The sequence below is a fragment of the Oryctolagus cuniculus genome, chromosome X (assembly GCF_051225735.1).
Source record: "Oryctolagus cuniculus isolate XC-2025 breed Fujian yellow rabbit chromosome X, ASM5122573v1, whole genome shotgun sequence".
Lineage (NCBI taxonomy): Eukaryota > Metazoa > Chordata > Mammalia > Lagomorpha > Leporidae > Oryctolagus > Oryctolagus cuniculus.
In genome coordinates this window covers 960,686-972,339 of record NC_142888.1, presented here as the reverse complement: position 1 = coordinate 972,339, position 11,654 = coordinate 960,686, and the positions used below count along the sequence as shown (strand labels likewise).

The following is an 11,654-nucleotide window of genomic DNA, read 5'->3' as shown; positions in this document are numbered from 1 at the left end:
GGGCAAGAGAAAGCAGGAGTTTATCACTCCTTTAAGGAGGTTTAAGGCTGGAATGGCATATTTTGTTTGTTTTTACACATTTATGTATTGCTTTTTAAAAATATAAATGAATAACTTGCCAATTTCTTAAGAATCTAACATGTAATTTTTAAAATTTATTTGTTTATTTGAAAGGCAGTTATAGAGAGGCAGAGAGAGAGACACACACACACACAGACTTCCACCTGCTGGCTGACTACCCAGGTGGCCACAATGGCCAGAGCTGCACATGTGTGAAGCCAGGAACCAGGAGCTTCCTCCAGGTCTCCCACATAGGTGCAGGTGCCCAAGGACTTGGGCATTTTTCCATTGCTTTCCTAGGCCTCAGTAGAGAGCTGGATCGGAAGTGGAGCAGCCCGGGCTCAAATTGGTGCCCACATGGGATTCCAGCACTACTGGTGGGGGCTTCACTAGCTGTGCCACAGCGCCAGCCCCCTAACATGTATTTTTTTTTTTTTGACAGGCAGAGTGTACAGTGAGAGAGAGACAGAGAGAAAGGTCTTCCTTTTGCCATTGGTTCACCCTCCAATGGCCGCCACGGCCCGCGTACTGTGGCCGGCGCACTGCGCTGATCCGAAGGCAGGAGCCAGGTGCTTCTCCTGGTCTCCCATGGGGTGCAGGGCCCAAGCACTTGGGCCATCCTCCACTGCACTCCTGGCCACAGCAGAGAGCTGGCCTGGAAGAGGGGCAACCGGGACAGAATCCGGTGCCCTGACCGGGACTAGAACCCGGTGTGCCGGCGCCGCTAGGCGGAGGATTAGCCTGTTGAGCCGCGGCGCTGGCCCAACATGTATTTTTAAAAGCTAAATCTCTGTTCTTTTTTGAAAATAATTTGTTTATCCTCTCATAAATTTGATGTGCATACACAAATGTAAATACACATATATAGGACTTTCCCTCATGCTTATTTTTATAAAATAACTTCCAGAGATACATGTTACTCTGCAACTCGTTTTTCCTCACTTAATAATCCATCAAATGGATATTATTTGCTTTTTTATAAGTATTTTTTTTAAATATGGAATGATTCATGAATTTGCATGTCATCCTCGTGCAGAGGCCATGCTAATCTCTGTATTGTTCTAATTTTAGTATACGTGCTTTTTGTTAGGTACTCAGTAAATGCTAATTTAAATATTTGTTTATGAAATAATACCATAAAACTTACTTGTAATAGCTATTGAAATATAATTCACATAATCACAATTCACCATGTAAGTATAAACTTCAATAGTTTTTAGTATAGTCAGAGTTATATAATAATCATCACAAACAATTTTAGAACATTTCATCACTGCCAAAGGAATCTCATATACTTTAATAAGTGCCTTTCATATCCTCCCAACACCCAACCCTTCATAAGCCCTGGGAAATTACTTGTCTACTTTGTTTCTACATAGATTTGTTTGTTCTTGACATTTCCTATAAAAGGAATTATGCAATATATGGTCTTTTGTGACTGGTTTCCTCCATTCAGCATGTTTTCAGGTTTCAACCATGTTAGAGTATGTACGAAGCTTCACTCTTTTTTATTGGTGAATAATATTCTATGTATTGGCATACTACATTCTATATATCCATCAGTTGATGGACATTTGCATTGTTTCCACTTTTTTACTGTTACAAATAATGCTAATATACACATTCATGCATATCACTTCTTCTTAAACCCCCAATTTCCTTGTTGTCTGTTGACCTCTCTCTAGTATGTGTTGTTGTCCAGTCACACCAACCCCAAGTAAATCCTCTTCCATACCCCATGTTTCAGGAATGCCTACTCCTCAGTAGAACCTTGGAGACCCTAGTTTAGGGATGTGTCTTTGTGATCCACACTAGGTCTACATGTTTTATGATAGGTGATATTACCAGACATGAATTTTACAAATAGCCAGGTTTTTTTCCCAAGAACAAAATTAAATTTGTACTATCCTGACAAATTGGAGGCATCCTGAAGTAAAGGAGTAATGGTTTAAATTGTATTTTCCATTCAGATCTCTTACTGTGTCAAATATCCAGAGTGTCAAATATTCAGCTCTCTGGGATACCTGGATAGCCTGTAGACTTCCCCAAAAAGCATGCTCAAGATGGTCCTCATCCTACCCCCTACAAACCCATTCTGACTCTTCCCTACAAAAATGGAAGGCACCACTGCACATCCTGTCACCCAAGCCAAAAAACTGACAAGTGCCCTAGACTTCCCCAAGAATCTATTTTGCATATAATCAATGGCCTAAAGCACATCAAGCTATCTGAAATTGTCCCCATAATTCATCTTCTTCTGTGTCCTGCTACTACAATACTAGAAGCTATCACAATATCCTGCTGTATACCATAACCCCTCGAAACACACAGTGTTCCATGTTGCACTATTTGCTTTCCTTATGGTTTCCTGCCCAGTCTTGTGTGTCTGGTTAATATTAAGTCAACTTTTAAGACCAAACTCAAATGTTACCTTCTTTGGAATGCCTTTTCCTTACTTTCCATTTATATCAGGTGAGTTTTCCTACTTTTCTGCTCTTTGGCACCCTGTTCTTACTTTCATTGTAGCTGGCACAACATTCCAGTGTAGTTTTTGGTTTAACCATCTATGTCATTTTAATTTGATTTAAAAATCCTTCCTTCTTTTTTTTTATCACAGTAGCTCACATGTTATTAATACTAAATAAATGTTGTTTAATGAACGAATGAATAACTAAACTCATACATAAAAAAGAAAGATTTGGATGAATGATCAGTTTTTGATCAAATATACAAATATATTTGAGGAACTTCCCTTCTTATTACATCCCATTTATTTATTTGAAAAATCAGTCTTAAAGATTAGAGTGCTTATCTAAATATGTCCTTGTTTTCATCTTTGCTTCCTCCATGTGATTTGATAAATTTTAATGGTTGAATTTTGAATAATAAGAGGGACTCCTTGAAGTGTGTGTAATAAGTCCATTAATAGTAATATCTAATTAAGAAGCATTTTTAAATTAGCAAAGTAATAGAATAAATCCATTAAGTTTCCATTAAACTCTCCATGAAAGTGAACACTGTGCATTTGTTAAAGGCTTCTTAATGAAATATCATTAACCCAAATACTTTAGAAATTAATATGAAACTCTACACACAGAATAATGTCTTATAGAAGTATATGCCTTGTTATGTAGCCCCACGGTCAGTGCTCATCAATTCTATAAGTTTATCACACTGAAGAGATTGAATTTCATGCTTTGCTAAAGATTAATAGAAAAATATCATTAGAGTTGTGCACATTATTTATTAATCTAGAGAAATGACACTCTTTTCCTGGCAAAAAGAACTTTGGAAATTAAATTATTTTAGAGAATTTCAAACTTCTCATCAAAGAGAAACAAAAACAAGTGAGAAAATAAATGAACAAGGAGGAGATACTAAGTATTTAAGTGTTTATGAGACATTCTTCCCATAGTTCTGTAGGTTTACAGGAAAAAGGAAAGAGTAATTTACTTTATGTATTCTACGAAAGAAAGTACTAAGCAAAATATTAAATTGTTACTTCTGTGTCAATAGGTCAAATGTCACCTTTTCTTGAAACTTCTTTGATATGTTGGATAATTTTAAGAATTTAATAAATTCATGGTAGCTCTGAAAAAGGCTTGAGGGCCACCACCAGACCACATGGTTTGTGGACTATCTCAAAGTCTGAAAAATGGAAATGGATGGATGGAAAAAGCAGAGGTGAAAACCTCTCAATTCCGCCTCCCCCCCAAATGGCAGAGGAGAGGGCAGAGAAGAGAGTGGGTGGGATGTCACAGGAGAGTTTTGCATTCCCACTCACACACTACACATAAGGTGGAATCAAGGCACACACAGAATATGGGAGGTAGGAGGGAGTGGTGCCAGGGGAGCAGTGATACTCTATTCCTGAGGAGACCTTCACTGATACTGATCAATTTATATTGTCAGTTATAGGTAGGAATGGACAACAAAGAATCATCAAAAGCACCGAAAGCTCTGAAATGCAAATTAGCATAGCAATGAATCCACAGGGAGCAGAGTTACATATGAATGTGTATATATAGGAAATGAATAGGAATTTTAAAATGTCTCATTAGGAATCTGAGGAATTTAAAAAGTGTTACCCTTATTAAAAAGAACACACAGCTTAAATAAGAGTCTATCAAAAACCAGGACCTTCTTGGTAATTAGAAAACACTGCAACCCCACTTCTGGGTATATATTCTAAAGAACTGAAATCAGGATCTCATAGAGAAGTCTACACTTCCATGTTCATGTAGCATTATCGACAATAGGTAATATATGGAAGCTCCCTAAATGCTCATCAATGGACGAAAGGATAAAGAAAATGTGTATATAGATACAATGGTATATTATCCAACCTTGGAAGGAAATCTTGCCATATGTAACAACATGGATGAACCTCAAGACATTATGTTAAGTGAAATAAGCCAGTCACAGAAGGAGAACTACTGGAAGATTCCACTTATGTGAGGTCTATAAAATAGTCAAACTCAAAGTAGTGGTCGCCAGGGGCTAGGGGGAGTGGGCAATGGGAAATTGCTGTTCAGTGGATATAAATTTCATTTATGCAGGATGAATAAATTCTTGAGGTCTGCTGTACAACTCTGTGCCTTAAAAATATAAGAGGGTCAATTTGAGTGTTTAGCGTGGTGGTTAAGATGTTGATTAAAATACTGGTTAAGATGTCCATATTGGAGTGGTTGCATACCTGGCTTTTGCTCTTGACTCCATCTTCCCATTGATGCAGGCCCTGGGAGGCAGCAGTGATAACTCAAGTCATTGAGTTCCTGCCACTCATGTGGGAGACCAGGATTGAATTACCAGTTCCCTGTTTCGTCCCAGCTGTTATGGGCATTTGGGGAATGATTCAGCAGATGGAAGTGTTCTCTCTCTCTCTCTCTCTAAAATACAAAAAATTTAAAATATCCCACATTAATTTTCCTTACCATCACAAGGAAACTTCTGGAGGTGGTGGATATGTCCATCACCTTGGTTGTGGTGATGATTTCATAGGTGTATGCCTAGGTCAAACTCAACTAATTGCATATATCAAATATGCATATATAAATATATAAAACCTCAAAAGGCTGTTAAAATATAACTATTTTATTTACTTATTAGAGTTGCTATTGACATTAGACATATCTAACAAGAGAATATATAATTTAGATGAGAAAATTGTGGAATGTTTCCAGAAGAAGAAATTAAAACAAAATAGAGGTTAAATTTTTGACAGGAAAAATAAGAGGAATGAAATAAAGAAGAGCCTATGCCATGTGATCAGAAAGCATGGTAAAAGGAAATATAATTAAGAAAAACATAGAAGAACATTCCCCTGAAGTGAAAACTCGAATTCTATCATTGGCATTGACCACAGGGAGGAAATCAGATTTCCTTCCAGTTTGTGATGTCTTGGCAGTGCCTCCTCTTGGCCAAACACACTGGAAACCAGCTGGCAAGGAAGCACAGACACTGCAGGGTCACAGAGAAAAGAGAGGAGGAGCCAATGGACCAGGCAACTCACACTCATTGGTCAGTGTTCATTGTGTAGTTGGTGCTCTTCTAGACACTGGAATTTGACAGCAAACAAGATAAACTACTTCCCTGCTAAGTGTAGGGTCTCAGGATTCTGAAAGGAAAGCAAAAGCCACTCCAGGCATTCAAGGAATTTAATGCAATAATTAAGTGTTACAAAACAACAAGAAGGGTAGGAAGAGCCAGAACAGACTCAAACTAACTCCTGTTCTCTCACTAGGTTTCTTGGGTTGAAGACAGACGTCGGTGTTACTGCTGATTGAAGTCCGATGTTCCTGTCCCTGCAGATAGGGTCAGGAATTGCAGGGAAGTGGTGCTAAGCCTCACCTGTGCTGTGAATCTGCCCGCCTTTGCCAAGAAAGAAGGGTGGGTCTACTTCACTCTTCTAAATCTCAGTGATTCCCATTTGCGGAGACTGGAATGGCCTACTATCTGCAAGGGACTCAGGAGATGTAGTTTCACATTAGCAGCCCCTGTGATGGAGTAGAGGGCACAGAACATGGTGAACGGGGGGTGGTACTGACTACCAACAGATAACTCTGAAAAACAGCTGCTGTGAAGTTAATAAGCTGATATATAAAGACAGGTATGTTTAGTGGTGCAGAGAAGGGTCAAGAGGGATGGCACTATTCTTTCAGAGAGAGTGGCTAAGAGTAGTTGCTCTGCGGAGATGGAACTGAACAGATTTTAAAGAAATGAGGTTTGATCCATGGCATTCTCTAGGGGCAGAACATTTTTTGCAGAGGGGCCAGCAGTGCAAAGGTCTTGAGACAGGGACGTGTGTGGCAGGGTAAAGGGGCAGCAAGGTAGCAGAGCGATTGGAGTGGCATGAGACAGGAATGGATGGTAAGTGAGGCAAATAGAGAGGCAGCCATGGGCTGAATCAGAGTCTTGTGGGCCATGGGAAAACTTGGTATTTTATTCTGTGTTATCTGGAGCCACTGGAATACTGGCAAACAGTTGTATCTGAATTTGATATATACTAAAAATACATTGTTGAGACTTCTGGGGCAGGTAGAAGGACTTTAGGAAACAAGACTGGAAGCAAAGACACCATGGGGGAGCTATTACAGAATTCATGTGAGAAAGTTGATGGTGGTAGTGGTAGCAAGAGGTGGTGGAAAGGGTTGGATTCAGGGGTATTTTCAAATTTGAGCTGATGGGGTTTGAGTGATGACCTTTTTGGGGGCAGGAGAGAAGGAGAAGGTTCAGATTTGATTTCAAGTCCCTAAATAAATGCTGGGAACATTAGGGAGAATAGGTGTGTGAGGGGAAATCAAAGGGCAAGTTTATGTAGGTCAATTTTGAGATGCCTATAAGACATCCAGATGGAGATATTGAGTGGTTGGTGAGATACACATGTCTAGAGTTCGGGGGTGGGGGTGAGGCCAGGTTAAAGGTAAGTGTTTAGAATGTATCACCATATACCTGGCCCTTCAGCCATGGTGCCAAGTGAGACTCTCTGGGTTTGGTTATTATTCAAGGTAGGTGCACTGAGTAAAAATCTATATGTGCTTCTTATTTTATAACTCACTTTTGAATTATTTAGAGTTACTTCTGGCATAAAATAACAGATCCTGCTAAAGGAAGGAACTCTGAAATGAATCTCCAATTGCTTATACAGTGTATGCAATTCAGCAGAATATAGGTCTCCTTATATGCACATAATTGGAGTTTCATTTAATCTTCCTCTTTCCAATAATCTAATCTTTCATCATTTCCAGGAATGCCTCTTCTACAATTGACATTTCTAGAAGTTTGTGTGATGTCTACTCAACAAATTCTCCTTTATATATGATCATATTACCAAATTTGTGCTAAAATCCCAAATCCAATACGCTCCTTACCTTATTTCCTACAGGTTCTCTGGCTTGCAAGAGAAAGTAGATTTTTCTCTCCTCAGAGACACTTGCTAAAGCTGCATTAAGAAGAAAAGAATGAAATCTGTTTGATCTCAGAGACATGCTGTTTTGTAGATAATGAAAACAAATGAAGCATAACAGTTAATTTTGTTCTTTCTAGCACAGATGGGGCCTCCTGTTAAAGAAATCTCTCAATCAAATAAATTCTTTTATTTGACACCAAAGACCTGGAGAATTAGACAGCTAATGTGGTCACCCTCTCTATTTTCATTTAAAGATAGATAAGCAAGGACAACTCATATTGCTACCCAACTTCCATCATTCTCTGAGCTCTGGACATTTTGCATTCCTAGACCTCTGATCATCATTGCCTATTTTTAAACAAAAGGCTGGAAAATTCTTCTTCTTTATAGCCCATAAGATAGATATCAGCACCGGACAAAAAAAACACCAGAGACCTTCATGTTTTAAATGGCTTGTCTCTCCAAAGTTTCAAGGTCACATTCTTTTGGTTTTGGAAAAAAAACCAAAAAGGTCAGTGCAAACATAAATGATTTGCAGCAAAGAGAAATACCAAGTAAACACAGCCAAAGGGAAGCCCAGGGAACTGGGGGAAAAGCAGGAGTGGGAGGTGAGCTAAATATCAGTGGACGGATTATGAAATAGGAATTTCACATGCATATAACGTCTTCTGGAAATCATTATGAATCTAGTTTGCAAAAGCATAAGCACAATGACCTCAAAGCCAACATCAGACAAGAGAGAATATTTTCACAAAATTATTCTATCATGCTTTGAATGTCTTGCTCATGAATCCTCGACCATTTGAATGACCTTGTGTAGAGATGAGAAATCCTGAGAATCTAAGAGGACGTGTGATTTGCTCATGTTATGCACAGACATCCCTCCATGTCCAGATTAAAGGTTCAAGACTGTCACTGCTGGCCAATGATTATCCAGAATTCTCCCTGATATTTTCCTGGGGACATATCAGCATTATTCACAGATAATTATGTACAATTATTTTTGTTTATGCAAGGAAGATTATACAACACATAATATTCAGCAATAACTGGTCTATTTTCATAAGATAACATACTTGTCTTTCCATCTCAATATATGTGGCTCCAATACATTCATTCTTTTTAAAGACTGCATCATATTCCCTTAAATCAGTGGCTCCTAACTGGGTGGGAGAGGGTGTGATTTTGCTCTCCATGGGATAGTTGTCAATGTCTGGAGATGTGTCTGTCACAACAGAGCAGAAGGTGCTAATGGGTAGGGGCCAGGGGTGCTGCTCAGTATCCTACAGTGCACTGGACAGCCCTTACCATCAAGAATGATCTATGGCCCAAATGTCAGCATCACTGAGGCTGAGAAACCTTGAAAATGGCCGTATCACAATTTACTAAACAAATGCTCTATTGATGGACATTTGGAGTATTCCTTATTTTTTCTTCTATAGAAATAGGGCACACATGTTTGTATATCATTCCAAATATTACTTTAGGACATATACCTAGAAGAATAATTTCCTGGTCAAAGATTGTGCTACCAAGAGGTTATATATGTTGCCAACTTGAACTACAAAAGATTATATGAATTGATATTTCTTCCAAGAATTTGTAAGGTGAGTGGTTCCTTAAATACTTTTCAACCTCTGTTGAGTATTATTTACCTTTCAAAGCTTTGCCAAACTTTCTGATATCCAGGTTTCCACTTCTCTATTGTTATTTGAAATGTATTGTTATTGAGTTTAACCATATTTTCAAATGTACATTGGGTATTGGTCTTTAGGTTTTTCTTGTTCTGTTGTGATTTTCTATTCATATCCTTGGCGATTTTCCTATTTGGTTCATTGTTTTATGATTTGAAAAAACTCTGTTATATGTTACAAATATTATTCCCAGTTTGTCATGTTTGATCACTTTTAATTTTTTGGACATGTGGAAATGTCATAACGTATAGAAGAAAATTTAACTTTCTTCAAATGCTTCCTCATGGAGTTCATATGATGCTTAGAAATGCTTTCCCCACCTCAAGACTATAAAAATACATATTTACGTTTTCTTCTAGCAGTTTCCCATTTCTTTTTTTGTGTGTTTGTCAGTTCTCCACCTAATCCTTTATATCTAGCTCAACTTGCTTCAGTGTAAATAATGTTAACCCACTGACTTCTCCTAATACAGCTATCACAGCTTCACAGGAACAAGTCAAGTGGAGATTCTCACTGCAGAGAATCAACTCTTAACCTCACCATCTGTAATCCATTTTGGAACAGTAGCCAAGTCTCTCCATAACATTATTTACAGGCAGGAATGATATTTAACACTTTTTAAGTATTAAGCTTGTTAAGCTTAAGAATTTATTAGATTTTTGCATTATTTCTATATTTCATATTATTTTATTTACTCATACTCTTTCATTTAGTCACATTTGATGTTGTTTTATTTTATCTTCATATCACACTTCAAAGCAGGTTATGTTGTTCCCCCACTTTACAGATGAGGCACAGTTTAGGCTGTCAGCTTGCCTGTACTTTTCTTAAAAACAAGGACAGCAGGGTCAGCACTGTGGCATAGCAGGTAAAGCCTCTGCCTGCAGCACCAGCGTCCCATATGTTTTTTTTTTTTTTTGACAGGCAGAGTGGACAGTGAGAGAGAGAGACAGAGAGAAAGGTCTTCCTTTGCCGTTGGTTCACCCTCCAATGGCCGCCGCGGCCAGCGCGCTGCGGCCGGCGCACCGCGCTGATCCGATGGCAGGAGCCAGGAGCCAGGTGCTTTTCCTGGTCTCCCATGGGGTGCAGGGCCCAAGCACCTGGGCCATCCTCCACTGCACTCCCTGGCCACAGCAGAGAGCTGGCCTGGAAGAGGGGCAACCGGGACAGAATCCGGTGCCCCAACCGGGACTAGAACCCGGTATGCCGGCGCCGCTAGGCGGAGGATTAGCCTAGTGAGCCACGGCGCCGGCCGCCATATGGGTTTAAGTTTGAGTTTCGGCTGCTCCACTTCTGATCCAGCTCTCTGCTATGGCCTGGGAAGGCACTAGAAGATGGTCTAAGTCCTTAGGTCCCTGAGCCTGCATGGGAGACCTGGAAAAAACTCCTGGCTCCTGGTTTTGGATCAGCACAGCTCTGGCCGTAGTGGCCATCTGGGGAGTGAACCAGCGGATAGAAGATCTCTTTCTCTCTCTCTGCCTCTCCTTCTCTCTCTGTGTAGCTCTGACTTTCAAATAAATAAATAAATCTTAAAAAGAAAAAAAAAACAAGGACTGCATTTCAGTGTTGGGCAGATATAATGTATTACACAAAAATGCTTGGTTGGATTAAGGTCACACTTTACTATGTAAAGATGAGCAGGTGGTAGTCAACCAGCGGATGGAAGACTCACACTCTCTCTCTCTCTCTGCTTCTCCTTCTCTCTCTGTGTAACTCTGCCTTTCAAGTAAATAAATAAATAAATAAATCTTTTTTTTAAAAAAACATGTTGTATGTTTTTCCATTCTTAAGAGAAGGGCAAGTTATACAATTATATTTTACAAAGCAATACATAAATGTGTAAAAACAAACAAAAATGCAGTTCCAAGCCTTAAGCCTCCTTAAAGGAGTGATAAACCCCGCTTTCTCTTGCCCGTCCTTCATTGAATGCCCACTCCGGCCCTACAATTCATCCAAGTCCAACCCAACCCTGTATCCATGGATAGAAGATTCAACCATGCTTAAAATGGAGAGAGAGAGAAAAAAAATCTATCTATCTATCTATCTATCTATCTAGCCAGCTCAGAAGGCTGCCCATCCCACAACCAAGTGTGGAATGGATGAATAGATAGCTAGACAGACAGTTTTTTATGACCACCTGCTCAAGTGATATGAGGAGATCTTCAGACACATGCCCCTTGGACTTCAAATTGAATTCCTAGGGCCAGCGGGGGATAGATTCTAATTTTGTGAGTGGTCAGTGTTATTACCATTATTTTGGAAAGAAAATTACTCTATGAGAAAATGCCAGAAGTACCTCCAAACAGAACCCTTTCTGTATTCATGGCTAGTTGCATCCATAACCATCAGACAAGAGATAAAAATTGATAAAACTACAGCCTTGGGGATATAATTTTATCCCTGAGGTCTCTCAAAGCCCCAGCTTTATATAAATTTTCCATCACTCCCTCAGCCAGCTGTTCAATGTACAAGAAACTATTTCCCTGATGGGT

The 11,654-nt window shown here is 39.3% G+C and overlaps 1 non-coding gene across 1 annotated transcript; it reads right to left on the bottom strand.

The window, feature by feature from the left end:
- Positions 1-1,051: 1,051 nt before the first annotated feature.
- Positions 1,052-1,154, bottom strand: LOC127485016 (U6 spliceosomal RNA). Its single transcript, XR_007912223.2, has one exon. It is a non-coding gene; the product is annotated as a U6 spliceosomal RNA (small nuclear RNA).
- Between the last annotated feature and the right edge of the window lie 10,500 nt (positions 1,155-11,654).